The 12,367-nt window shown below is 40.4% G+C and overlaps 1 pseudogene; it reads right to left on the bottom strand.

Moving 5' to 3' along the window:
- Positions 1 to 3,239: 3,239 nt before the first annotated feature.
- LOC150008543 (histone deacetylase complex subunit SAP18 pseudogene) lies at positions 3,240 to 5,306 on the bottom strand (annotated as a pseudogene).
- Between the last annotated feature and the right edge of the window lie 7,061 nt (positions 5,307 to 12,367).

Below are 12,367 nucleotides of genomic sequence, written 5' to 3'. Positions count from 1 at the left end.
AACCTTTGTGCCCAGGAGGACTGCAAGATGGTATCTGATCCATTGTGCTCCACAGAGAGACCGTCCTCTGCCCAAGGACACAGATAAAGAATGGCTTGTGAGCAGATGAAGGAATGCTAGGAAAATTACCAGACTGCAACCTTTGTCCAAATTCCAAACCCCTTACCTATTTTTTTTTCTTGAATTCCAAACCACTTACCTACCATTTTCTTCTCCTTATAAAAAAGGTTGGCTTGAGGTGAGATGTTAAGATGGTTTTTAGAGTACATAACCTGCAGTCTTCTCAGATGGCTGGCATCTGAATAAAGTGCCCATAAAGATACAATCCTTGTCTCTACTTATTGGTTCTGATAGCGACAGGCAGCATGAAGACTGACTTTTCTGGTTTCAAGAATAGTCTTCTTGCCAAAGCTGATGTGACTCAGTTGATTGGAGTATCGACCAGTAATCAAAAGGTTGTGGGTTCAAATTCCAGTCAGGGTGCATATGTAGGTTGCAGGTTCGATCCCCAGTCCAGGCATGTATGATACTTGGTCTGGGTGCGTGCAAGAGATAACCAAATCCATGCTTCTTTCTCAATATCGATGTTTCTGTCTCCCCCTTTCTCTCTCCCTTCCTCTCTCTAAAAAAATAAAAATAAAAATAAATGCCCTTGGATGAGGATAAAAAGAGAAAGAAAAAAAAAAAAAGTCTTCTTTACATCTTCATTGTAAGGCTGTCTTCTCTCCTAAAACCAGTTGTCTTATAGGAGCTGATGGAGGGTAAGAAGACACCTGCCCTGTTCCCACAAAATCCCAGTGGTCTAGTCACTGCCTTCCAACAAATCAGGAATTTTATTATTCTGTGCAATGTCTGCTCATGATGGTAGATAGCAAGCCATTTAAATACCTAATGAGTATCAACAATCTATCTTCACATCTGCAAAGTGGTTTCAGTAATAATAATTACACTAAGTAGAGATGCTATGGTGATTAAATTTGATAACACACACAAGAAGCATGAAGTGGGCATAGAATAAATGTTAATCTTCCATCCCCTTTCAGTAGCTAGAATGAGATGCCATGGACAGCTAGTCCTGCAAGTTCAGAGTAACAAATTGCTAGCTTCCAGAACAGGGGTCTAGAGAGAGACTCATACACTTGGACCAAGGCCACACCTCTCCCATTGTCCTCGCCTCAATCACCAGGGGTCAATAGCAAAGCATAGATAACCACCCCCTTAACCTAATACTCTGTGTCCTGAGTCTATCAATATTAATCTGATTAAACTCTTCATGCCTGTTTATATCAGTTACCACAAGCAGCCACAGAATCTCAAGTGCATTTGTCATCTCCAGTGTTCTAATGCTCATAAAGTTCCACACATCCTATATTCTGTCCTTCTCTCCCTGTCCAATTCCTGAAACTCTTTGACGAGGCCTTCTGGAATACGCAGTTCACGGCTGGCCAAATGGCCTATATCCTCAGCCTCTTCAGTAAATGTTTCCTTCCCTTCTTGCTCTAATGGAAGCCTCCTCCACCCTAAGAGGCTGCTCCCCATAATCCTCTCAAGTAATGGCTATTTCTTCTCCAGCTCTTTTATCACTGTGTTTGGGGGTAGGAAGGTGGTGGCCTTCTTGTTCTTCATTGCTGCTTTCAGAATATTTTTTGTCCCTTTTCCCTAAAACCTACAGCTTTGAATCACACCTCACTGGGTTATTTCACCTACTACTTTTAAGTGTTGTTGTCATGCTCAGACTTCTAAGTCACTCTGTACCTTTCCTGACTCAAAGTCTCTCCCAAAACACAAATCCTGCTCTCATCCTTGCCAATTTCATAAGTACAGAGATGTTCATTCCAACTAGTACTACTCTTAGTCTGGAGCAAGCAAGGGCCCTTTCCTCCACCCACATCCTTTGTACCTGAGTGGGCTAGTGCTTTAGAATATGCCTTACTTAAAAACATTTTAAGTTCCCCTCTGGTGGCTGAGTTTGCAGTCCAGAATTTTCATTAAACTATGAATTCAATTTAATATTGGGCTGGTAATTTCCCAAGACCCTGGCAGAAGAAAATGCAAATCTTTTCTGGAGGAGCTCTCCTTCATCCTACACTTTAAAAAGGAATGTTTTAAATGGAAGTTAGCCAATAACAAAGCAAAGAGAGCAACTGAGCACACAGGTGGATGGCACTATGAAGGAGAGCCTGCAGATAAACCGAAGAAACGTCAATCCTTCCTTAAGGAAAGATTTCAGATGTTGGGATTATTGGTCACAGTTCTTACTATACTTGAAGAAAAATAAAAGACAAGCTTAAAAATGCTTATAGGCAATAGGAAAATATAAGGAGTGACCAATCATATCTGAAAAGGCACAGATCAAACTCCTGCTGGTTGCCTTACCAACATCTAACTTCCAAACATACACATACACACACCTTATTCTCTCCTTTAAGAATCCGGATTTTATTTAGGATTTACCATTTTTTTAAATTGCACATGTGTTTTTAACAATACAGTTTCACACAGAATGTTAAGAGCACTTCTCTTTATATTTTACATAAGGGATTGGAATAATGTGGACCTTCTGTTAATATTCACAGCACAACCTAGTCTAACTCCTAAATAGATAGGTTATAACTTGTTTAGATTTTAAAGCCTAAAAGGCAATAATCAGAGGAGAATACTAGTAAGTTTATTTTGCATAACTGAAAAAAATAAATATTGGATTGGCCAAAAAGTCTGTAAAATAAAAGAAAAATTTTTCATTTCTACCAATAACTTTATTGATTTGCATCCTCTTAGTATATCAGCAATCTCCCACGTGATAGAATGGTGATTGTTCTCAATGTCTCCATTTGATCGCTGTCTACTTCAACTGGTCTACCCAACTGTGGAGCATCGCCCAGCAAGAGATCTCTAGCAGGAAACTTCACAAATCACTTTGACACATTTGATTAGTCACAGCACCTTCACCATACACTGCACAAATCTTTTTTTGCATCTCAATTGTGCTTTTACCTCTCTTGAAGTAATAAAGCATAATATGCTGAAAATGTTGCATATTTTCTTCCATCTTCAATATTAAAATTGCTACACAGAAATTCACCTATTTTGATAAGATTTTTTAATGCATGCTGTCACAATACAATCTAAAAATTTGTTTCAAATGAAGTTAAAGACAACTAATTGCCGCTAGAGTCATCTTACAGAAAAAAACAAATGAACTTTTCGGCCAACACAGTAGAAGAAATAGTAAGTAAAATCTAATATGATCTCTTGCACCCTGGGGGAGGTGGTGCCTGATTTGGAGGCATAAGTTGTCCAAATAACTGCCTATCTGAAGCTTCTGTGACTGCAGGTCATGAATCATCAGTCCCCTTTCTGCCAGACATCATGCAGCCAACCTCCTTTACTGGTCTTTCAAGATCTATGAAAAACAATTACAAAATTGAAGTGTATGCCTTTCTTTCTGACTTCTAGGTAGATTTCTTTTACTAAACTAGTCACCTCTTTCAAGCCTGCATTCATTCAAGTATAAATCAGGAGCTTCCAGACAGCCAGAGAACTCATCCAGCCCCATCAGTGGTGGCTGCCATAATTGTCGGTGAAGACCTGCAGCAGCAGCAGCAGCCCGCATGTCCTCTCCTGGGCACCTCCACTGCCATCTTCCTCCAACTGCCTGCCAGGTGCTTGCTCTGACTTCCAACCCCAGAGAGCCAGAATCCACCATTTTTCACATGGCCATGTGCTTTGGGGCCTGGCCTTATTACATCTTGACTGGTCTAAACCAGTCATGTAACCCTGTTACCCTTTCCAGCAATTGGTTTTGAACATGGACATAGTGCACAATTCTGTCTAATGTCATATGAATGGGAGGCTTCTAGAGAGCTTTTGGGAAGTTTACCTCACTTCCAAAAACATGAATAATGAAGAAAAAAAAGTCCCATTTCTGATTTTAGATCTTATCATGCCTAATGTGACCTAGAGAACTTCTGCAAATGACCTGTCATCATATACCTAATAACAAAGCACGTGAAGGATGTAAGAGGCAAGTGAATTTCAGAGAAGTGGAGCCATAGCCCCAACCACACCTGGAACACCCCTACCTCTGTTGTGTGGGAATGACTTTTGTTTTTAAAAAGCCACTTTGTTAGTCTTTAACTCACTGCTAAAATGCATTTTTACACCTACGCTCCCCCCAACTCTAAAAGAGTATCTGGCACATAGATTCTCTGCACATGTCTACTGATTTAAATTGAGCCATGCGTTAAGTTCATTTCTGTTGAGAAAACAGGAAGAATGTCTCCATCTGTTAGTCCCCAGATCATAGAAGGTGTTTGGCAAATATTTGCTTAAAGCCAAAATGGCTTCAGGATTTAGCAAGCAAACGGGAAAGTTTAGGAGTCCAGATGGAAGGCTGTAGTGGAAAAAAAAAAAAAAAACTCAGTTAAAACTCAGATTCAGGAAGAATCTTTCTACTCAAATTGTCAGGGAAGAAGCTGCCTCAGGCATGGTCAGAGAAAGAGAACCTGAAGGGGTCTCTAGCCTCCTCTGGTGGCTCAAGAGGGAAGGCAGTGTATCTGTTAGAAGTCCGCTAGGGTGGAGTTGGGGAAGGGAAGTAAGTAGAATAGCCACAAGACACATTCTTTAGGAAAAAGGGGCATAAAGTGATGTCTGGAAAATTTTATGTTAAGGAGAGAGATAAATTATGGGAAACTCTAAGCCATTCAGGGATATACCCTAGGTCTACTTCATGGGTCCAAAATTGCCCCCCTCTATGTAGTTTGTTCCCATATGTATTTACATGTCTAGAGTAAAGCAGGTTTGTCACTCAGAAACTGCCTGGCCTCAGTGTGTGGGGCTACTGATGAGAAACATGGGAGAGGTTGTGTTCCTGAGGCCTCAGTCCCAGGAAGAGGAGCCCCTCATGCCTGATCCGTGCCAGAGAAGGCCGGAGACACCTCCCACAACATTGTCGGGTCCCAGCTACTTGTTTGGCAATGCCAGGAGGTGCTGCTGGGGGTAGGCAGCTGGCCTGCTCCAAATCTGCCAGGGACTGCACAGTGCCCCCAGTGAAGTGTAAACCCCCAGCCTGTCTGTATGTCTCAAGTCAACGCCCATCAGGGACCCCTCAGCACAGAGGAAGCACTGAATGACAAGGTGCCAGGATGACTGGCTAGGCTCTGACCTCAGCCACCACAGTGCTTGCACAGTGACCCCTGAACCCTCAGCTTAACCAATGAGTAATGGGAGTTCTTACCCCACAGAGGGGCAATACTGTGGAGTGTTCCACAGTCTCTTACAGGCTTTCTGGTGGCCCGGTGGCCCATAGTGGCAGCCAGTCCTTTAATCAAGAATTCACTGACTCCTCCCCTACCCTCACCCTACTCCCTGCCCTCCTTGTCTCACTTCCTCTGCCTGCCCTTGTATTTTACAGGGTCACTTCTCCAGTAAACTAGTGCTCAAACCGGAAATCCAAACTGAGAACCTGCTGTGCAGAGCCATCTGCAATCTGACACCAGTGTTTCTTTCCAGCCTTTTCCCCAATGACTTACTGCTGATTTGGATCTCAGGCCTCATGTATTCTGTATCGATTGCCATCCCCTAAAGAGTCCCCAAGTTTTTCTACCTCTGTGTAAAGCTGCTATGCCCACTTACTACCTGGAATACCAAGTGCCACCTTCTCTGCTATACTTTTGCCAGCCTTATTGTAGGCAAATGTGTTCTTCCCAGTCCACACTCCAACAGCTCTTAGTTCAGCTGCACATACAGCCCTCTCATCACTTACTGGCTTGGTTATAAGTAATTCTGCCTCATTTCCTGCAGTACAACAGCCTTTTGAAGGCCCACAAACTCCCCAACACAGTGCCTTCTAGATAAGAGCTACTAATACAGTTTCAATGATCACTCAAACATTTCATTGGTCTACATTCCTTCCTGAACTTCTCTTGTCAAATTGAGACTTATCAAGAGTCTTTCCACGTGAGGGACCTAACAGCTTCAATTACGCATGACCTTCTCTGGAGGGGTAATAGCACAACAGAATCCTGAGAAAGTGCCAGCATGATTTAAATATTTTTAAAACACAGGAAAAAATTAAAATAAATTTAAAACAAAACAGATGCCCACCTTGTTGCAAGAGTCATCTCTTTGAATGTTTTTTCTTTTCTTTCTTTTTTTTTTTCAGTGACTTTTTCTGCTGCTCTAAGCTCTGTAAGAAGTGTTATGATCCTCTGTATCCATATTACTTAGAGCTCAAGTCTGAATTTCCCATTGGGTCTTCTACATTGTCACTGTCTGGATTTTCCTTTTTAACATTCTACCACAGGTTTGCTAATACATTGAAGTCTATTAAGTTAGTTTCCTGCTCAAAGGAGAATTATTATTTCCACATTCAGAATTTGTTTTGCATAATTTCCTGCTCCAAATTAGTTTTCTAACACTCAGCTTTTCTATTTTAATAATAGACATCTTGATTTCCCCCATTTGATCTACCTATTAAAAATGCATGTAGTAAGCTCTCAGGAAGTTAAGTTCTCTTCTATTTTTGGCATGATCCATAGATATTGGTGCTGACCAGCTTTTGGGTCACCAATGGCTTTTTATTTTAAGAGGCAGTAGCACCATGAATGTTAATGATGGAAACATTTGATATTTATAGTTTGTCTGATTCATGTTTTGCTCTTTCTCTGCACTTAGACTAATGCCATTTCCTGCTGATAAAAATATTTTTATAAAACTACCCACCCCTTGGCTCCTCTCCCAATCTAAGAGTTTTCTGGATGCCATACTAACCATTTCCTGCATGATGATGCATCCTATATGGACACTAAATTTCTCATGATGCAACTCAAGCTCATTTCTGTGTTAATTGGCAGCCCAGAACTGGAGGTTCTTTAATAATGGGGCCTGAGAGAGCAGGTGAAGCTTAGTGTCTCCTCCCCACACACTTGCCAGGGATTCTCTGCAAATCCCAAGAAGGTAGCTTCTCACCTTTATGACTAATGTAAAGTCAAATCAAGCTCATCCTAGTCTATGGTCAACTTTAAGGGAGGGAGTAGAAAGTCTCGTTTTGTCATTAGGTCTAAGCAAGAGTTTAACAAAAGTTCTGTGCTTAGGACTATGGAGAACTTGCCTGCTCTCTGCAGTGCTGGGAAAGAACTTCCTTCCCTTCTTTATATGCCCACGGGATTGACTGACTGAATGCTTCCAAAGTGTGCTGTGGAGAATTTGAGTAAATAATAAGGGAAATTTTCTTAAAGTTAAAAATAACACCAATAAAATCAGAAAGAAAGCTGGTTTATGCTTGCAGCAAATATGAAAATGTTTAAGAGCCTTAATACATAATACTTATACAAATTACTAAGGGAAAAATAAGGACTTAATAGATAGACAAAAGGAATAAACTGGAAGCTGCCAAGGAGGAACTACAAATGGTTAAAATACTCAATTTCATTTATACCTGATAAAATATGATTTAAAGCAACAATATATATCATCAAAAAATTTAAGTGAAAATTATTTATCAATTAACTTAGATCACATCTATTTTCATTAAGAATTGAAAGGCATTTAAAAAATATCATTAATGACATAAAAATATTTTGACAGTAAGAAAATCAAATCAAAGCCAAAGTAAGGTCAAACAATAAGCCTTTCACAATGCTGAGAAATGAGCCACAGTCTGGCTTCCCTGCTGGCCAAATGGAAAAAGAAACACATGCAACTGTAAGTTTTCATTTGACTACAGCTGTCAGTTATTTACTAGGGGCACAGATTTTTTTTTTTCAATGAAATCTGAGAGCAGTTTCTCTCCTTCTCTCTTGCATTTTTCTAAGGGGTCAGTAAGTGACAGACTATGTCTTCAATAACAACTGTACAAAGATAGCTGTGTATGTTTTCTTTTTTACAGCATATCTTCACATGAACTTCAATTTAGTTATTTTTTTAAAGTGGGAGGAACATATCAAATGAGATGACACAGCATACTGGTTATAGAACTATCCTTTCTTTTTTAAAAAATAAAGATTATATTTATTTATTTTCAGAGAGAGGGGAAGGGAGGGAGAAAGAGAGGGAGAGAAATATCATCAGGTTGCCTCTCACACACCTCCCCAGGATGATATTCAATCCACTGAGCCACACCAGCCAGGGCAGAACTGTCCTTTCTGATAGACTCCTGATGGCAGTTTAAATTGGTGCAGCAATTTGAGAATTTAAAGAAATGACTTCCAATACATGCCAAGAGCTCTAAAACCATTTTTGCTATAATATACATTTTCAGAGTCTTTGCTAAGGTTGAACCCTAAAAACAGAAAACCTTAACCACAAAGCTGTTACATGCAGTATGATTGATAACAACACAAAATTGGATACAACCTAAAGATCTAACAATAGAAGACTGTCCTAACATATTATGGTATACCTGTGTGCAATATGCATTTAGTTACAAAATATCATGTAACCATTCAAATGATATTAATGAACAGTTTCTAACAACATAGGGGAATCATTAAATATTAAGAGAAAAATGCAGGGTATAAAATTGGTTATGCAGTATGATCTCAACTACATATACTCTGTCTAATTGAGCTACATGAAGGAAACATTCAAAATGTTAACATTATATTTGTCTATATTCTTCATAACAATAAAAGGCATTTTAAGTATATTTTATTGATTAGGTTGTTACAGTAGTTCAACTTTTTTCCCCTTTGCTTCCCTCTGCCCAGTACCCCTCTTCCCTCCAGCAATCCCACCCCCTTAGTTCATGTCCATGGGTCATGCATATAAGTTCTTTGGCTTCACCCTTTCCTATATTATTCTTAACTCCCCCCTGTCTATTTTGTACCAAGCGATTATGCTTCTTAGTCCCTGCACCATTACCCCATTTCTCCCCACCCCCCTTCCAGGCTGATAACCCTCCAAATGATCCCCATACCTATGATTCTCTTCCTATTCTGGTTTGCTTAGTTGGATTTTGTTTTTATTTTTTAGATTCGGTTGTTGATAGTTGTGAGTTTGTTGTCACTTTAGTGTTCATAGTTTTGATCTTCTTTTTCTTAAGTAAGTCCCTTTGACATTTCATATAATAATGGCTTGGTGATGATGAACTCCTTTAGCTTTACCTTGTCTGGGAAGCATTTCATCTGCCCTTCCATTCCAAATGATAGCTTTGCTGGATAGAGTAATCTTGGTTGTAGGTTGCTTTTCATCACATTGAATATTACTGGCAAGTAATAGTTCCTTCCTGCCTGCAAAGTGTCCTTGAGAAATCAGCTGATAGTCCTATAGCCACCCCCCTGTAGGCAACTCTCCACCTCTCTCTTGCTGCCCCCAGGACTCTCTCTTTATTTTTCACCTTTGGCATCTCAGTCATGATGTGTCCTGGTGTGGTCCTCTCTGGGTCCAGCTTGCCTGGGACCCTCCATGCTTCCCGGATCTGTATGTCCATCTCCTTCACAAAATTTGGTAAGTTTTCCTCATTTTTTTCAATTCTTGCTTCCTCATTCTGCACTGGTTGACTGTTTTTTTCTCCCTTATGTTCCAAATAATTGATTTGAACCCCAGTTTCCTTCCCTTAACCATTTGTTTTGTGTGGATTTTCCTTTGTTTCACTTAGCATAGCCTTCACTTCTTCTCTTCTGTGTTTGCTATGCTCAGGCATATCTGTCAAGCTTATGAGCATCTTTAGCACCAGTGTTTTGAATTCTGCATGTTAGGTTGTCTGTTTCCTCATAACTTAGTTCTCCCACTGGAACCTTGATCCATTCCCCTTTTGGACCATACTTCTCTGTCTGCTCAGTCTGACAAGCTCCTGTGTTTGTTTGCTTCCTTGTCCCAGGAAGAGCTGTTGGTCCTGTTACATTTAAGGGGCGGAACCTTAGGGATTCATCAGCACAGGGCAACCTGTTTCACCACGTTGTGGTGCTGTATGTGGGGGAGGGGTCTGAGAAGGAACAATGCCGCCTGCCCAGCACTTGCCCCTTTTCCAGGCACCTCTCCCACTTCCGCAGTGGACAGGTGCCCCTTTAGCTGCTGCTCTGGCCGTCTTTCCCAGAGTGGGTGGGTCTGAGGATGTTCTAGGACCATGGGGGCCCTTTGAACAAGCAGACTCTGCTGAGAGACCAGCAGTGTCTGCCTCCACCCCAACCCCCACTGGTCTGCACAGTCAGAAGCAATGAGGCTTGATTTTCCCTGGAGCTGGGACAGTGAGCAGTGAGGTCTGGTGAGGAGGTGGGAATGTTCTCCAGATGTCCCTCCTGACTTTTTAAAACCCATGACTGTGCTTTCCCTGGCCTGCTGCTGCCACCGATGCTGCTACTGCCACCACACCGTGTCCTCTCCACCCTGGCTCCACCCCTCCTACCTGTCTGGATGAGCATTTCTTCCTTATATCTTTGTTTGCTGGACTTCCATGTAATTTGATTTTCTGGAACTTCTGATTGTTTCTAGTTTTGAGGTAGTTGTATTCCTTCTTAGTTGTGGAGGGAGATGCAGCGTGTCTGTCTATGCCTCCATCTTGGCTGGAAGTAAAAGGCTTTATTTTTAATCATAAATAATAAATTATAAAATTAATGGAAGACAGGTGGTTTACTAAGTAGATGTAATCATTGTGCTTAGTGAATCCACCTCAATACCTTTCAATCTCCACACATGTGAGCTAAGACAAGTGATTTTTTATGTCTTTGATTATTAAGATTTCTGGTTTGCTGTCTTCTGACAGATGTTCATTCCTTTGGCCTGGAGGTTTTGATCAGGGCATTTAAAAATAAACATTTTACAAAGTACATTTTATTTAATATTTTTAGTCACAGGTTTCTGTTGGGTAATATATTTTAAGAAAATTTGATTAGGCAAGGGATATTATATTTAAAAATAAATGTTCTCATTTGCTGAAACTATATACATAAACATTGAGATTAGTTTTCTGTTCTTCCTCGAAACCTTGTTTTTTTATTATAATTCTAGGGGACCAAAACAGAGACACTTTCTCCAGTAAGGTTTAAAGTTTAACATTAAGACCTATCAACAACATCAAAACTAACCTTTCACATATCAAAGGCTGTAAAAAATTACAAGGTTTGTTTTTTAGATCTAATAATTATGAGAAAAAGGAAGAGATGAAAATAGTTTTCCATGTTGTTCTTTTTGTTATTCATAAGGCTATTATTCTTAGCATTTTGGTGTATTTGATCTTCATATCACATTAACAAGAGGAAAATATTAACTGTTAACAAAGCATTTTGATGCTCACACACTATTGATACTGAAAAGGAGAAAGGTTAGGAAAAATGCATTTCACCTTCTGACCATCGCAATCCAGTTCCTGCCAAAATATAAACCAGGTTTCCACTCCAAGGGATCGGGGGAAGGAGAGAAAGGATAGAGGTCTTCCTTGCATTGTGAACTGTGTACCTAGCAGGCAGGAACAACTTCTTCCTGATTTGCTGAGTAGGACCTAGCACAATGCCCCAGGAAGAGCAGCATTTCATACATGATTTGGCGGATGAGGATGGAGCAGGTGATACACAATATGCAAAACTAAAACAGAGATCCTTGAGCAAAGGGACTCAGTCCAAGTAGAAAAAGCTACTTACATAAGAGCTGTAAGGCACATATTACTGATTTTGTGTGTGTGTTGCTTTATTTGTTGTTGCCAAGGTGACACGTCAAGGAAGGCTTGTGCATGCTGGGAGGAGCCCTGTGAGGGTACCATCCTGCCTCCTGTGATGCCCAGGGCCTGAGCTCTGTACTTTCTCTAAAGAAGTCCTGTACCTTGCAATTGGCAACTTGCTTGCTCCTCCAGTTCCTTCTCAGATTTCAATGCCTTTCATCCTCAAGTCTAGTACTAGCTCTAACTAATCTGCCCTCCACATTCCCCACTAGTTAGGTCTTATTGCACAGTACACAAAACACTAGTGTGGAGTGAGAGTGTGGTCTCATATCTATGCTGCCACACTCTTCATGCTATTTTGTTCTCTCTTCTTTATCTTCCCGCTCCTTTATTGTCATTAATTACCATATTTTTTACACTACAAGATGCACCTGACCATAAGATGCACCTAGGTTTAGAGGAAAACAAGAAAAAAAAATTCTGAACCAAATGGTGTACTAAAATATTTAATAAAATATAACAGAATATTTCAACCATGCAAAGTGAACAGCAATCAACAGTGGTATTAAGAACCATCATCATTGTCATTAACAAATGAGGAGAGACTTTAAGGTTCAAGTACTCTTCTCGTTTTCTGGGAACCCCAAGAACTCATCATCGCTAGTGTCAGAATTTATGAAGCTCAGTTGCTCACAATGACTGATATCATTTTCTTCACTATCTTCATACTGACCAGACATCCTGAGATTCAGCAGCAAAGTGAGACATTTAAGC

The sequence above is a fragment of the Furipterus horrens genome, unplaced genomic scaffold, assembly GCF_987537825.1.
Source record: "Furipterus horrens unplaced genomic scaffold, mFurHor1.1.pri manual_scaffold_5, whole genome shotgun sequence".
In the NCBI taxonomy this organism is placed as follows: Eukaryota; Metazoa; Chordata; class Mammalia; order Chiroptera; family Furipteridae; genus Furipterus; species Furipterus horrens.
Note: the sequence above shows the minus strand (reverse complement) of the source record. Positions and strands in the feature narration are given on the sequence as shown.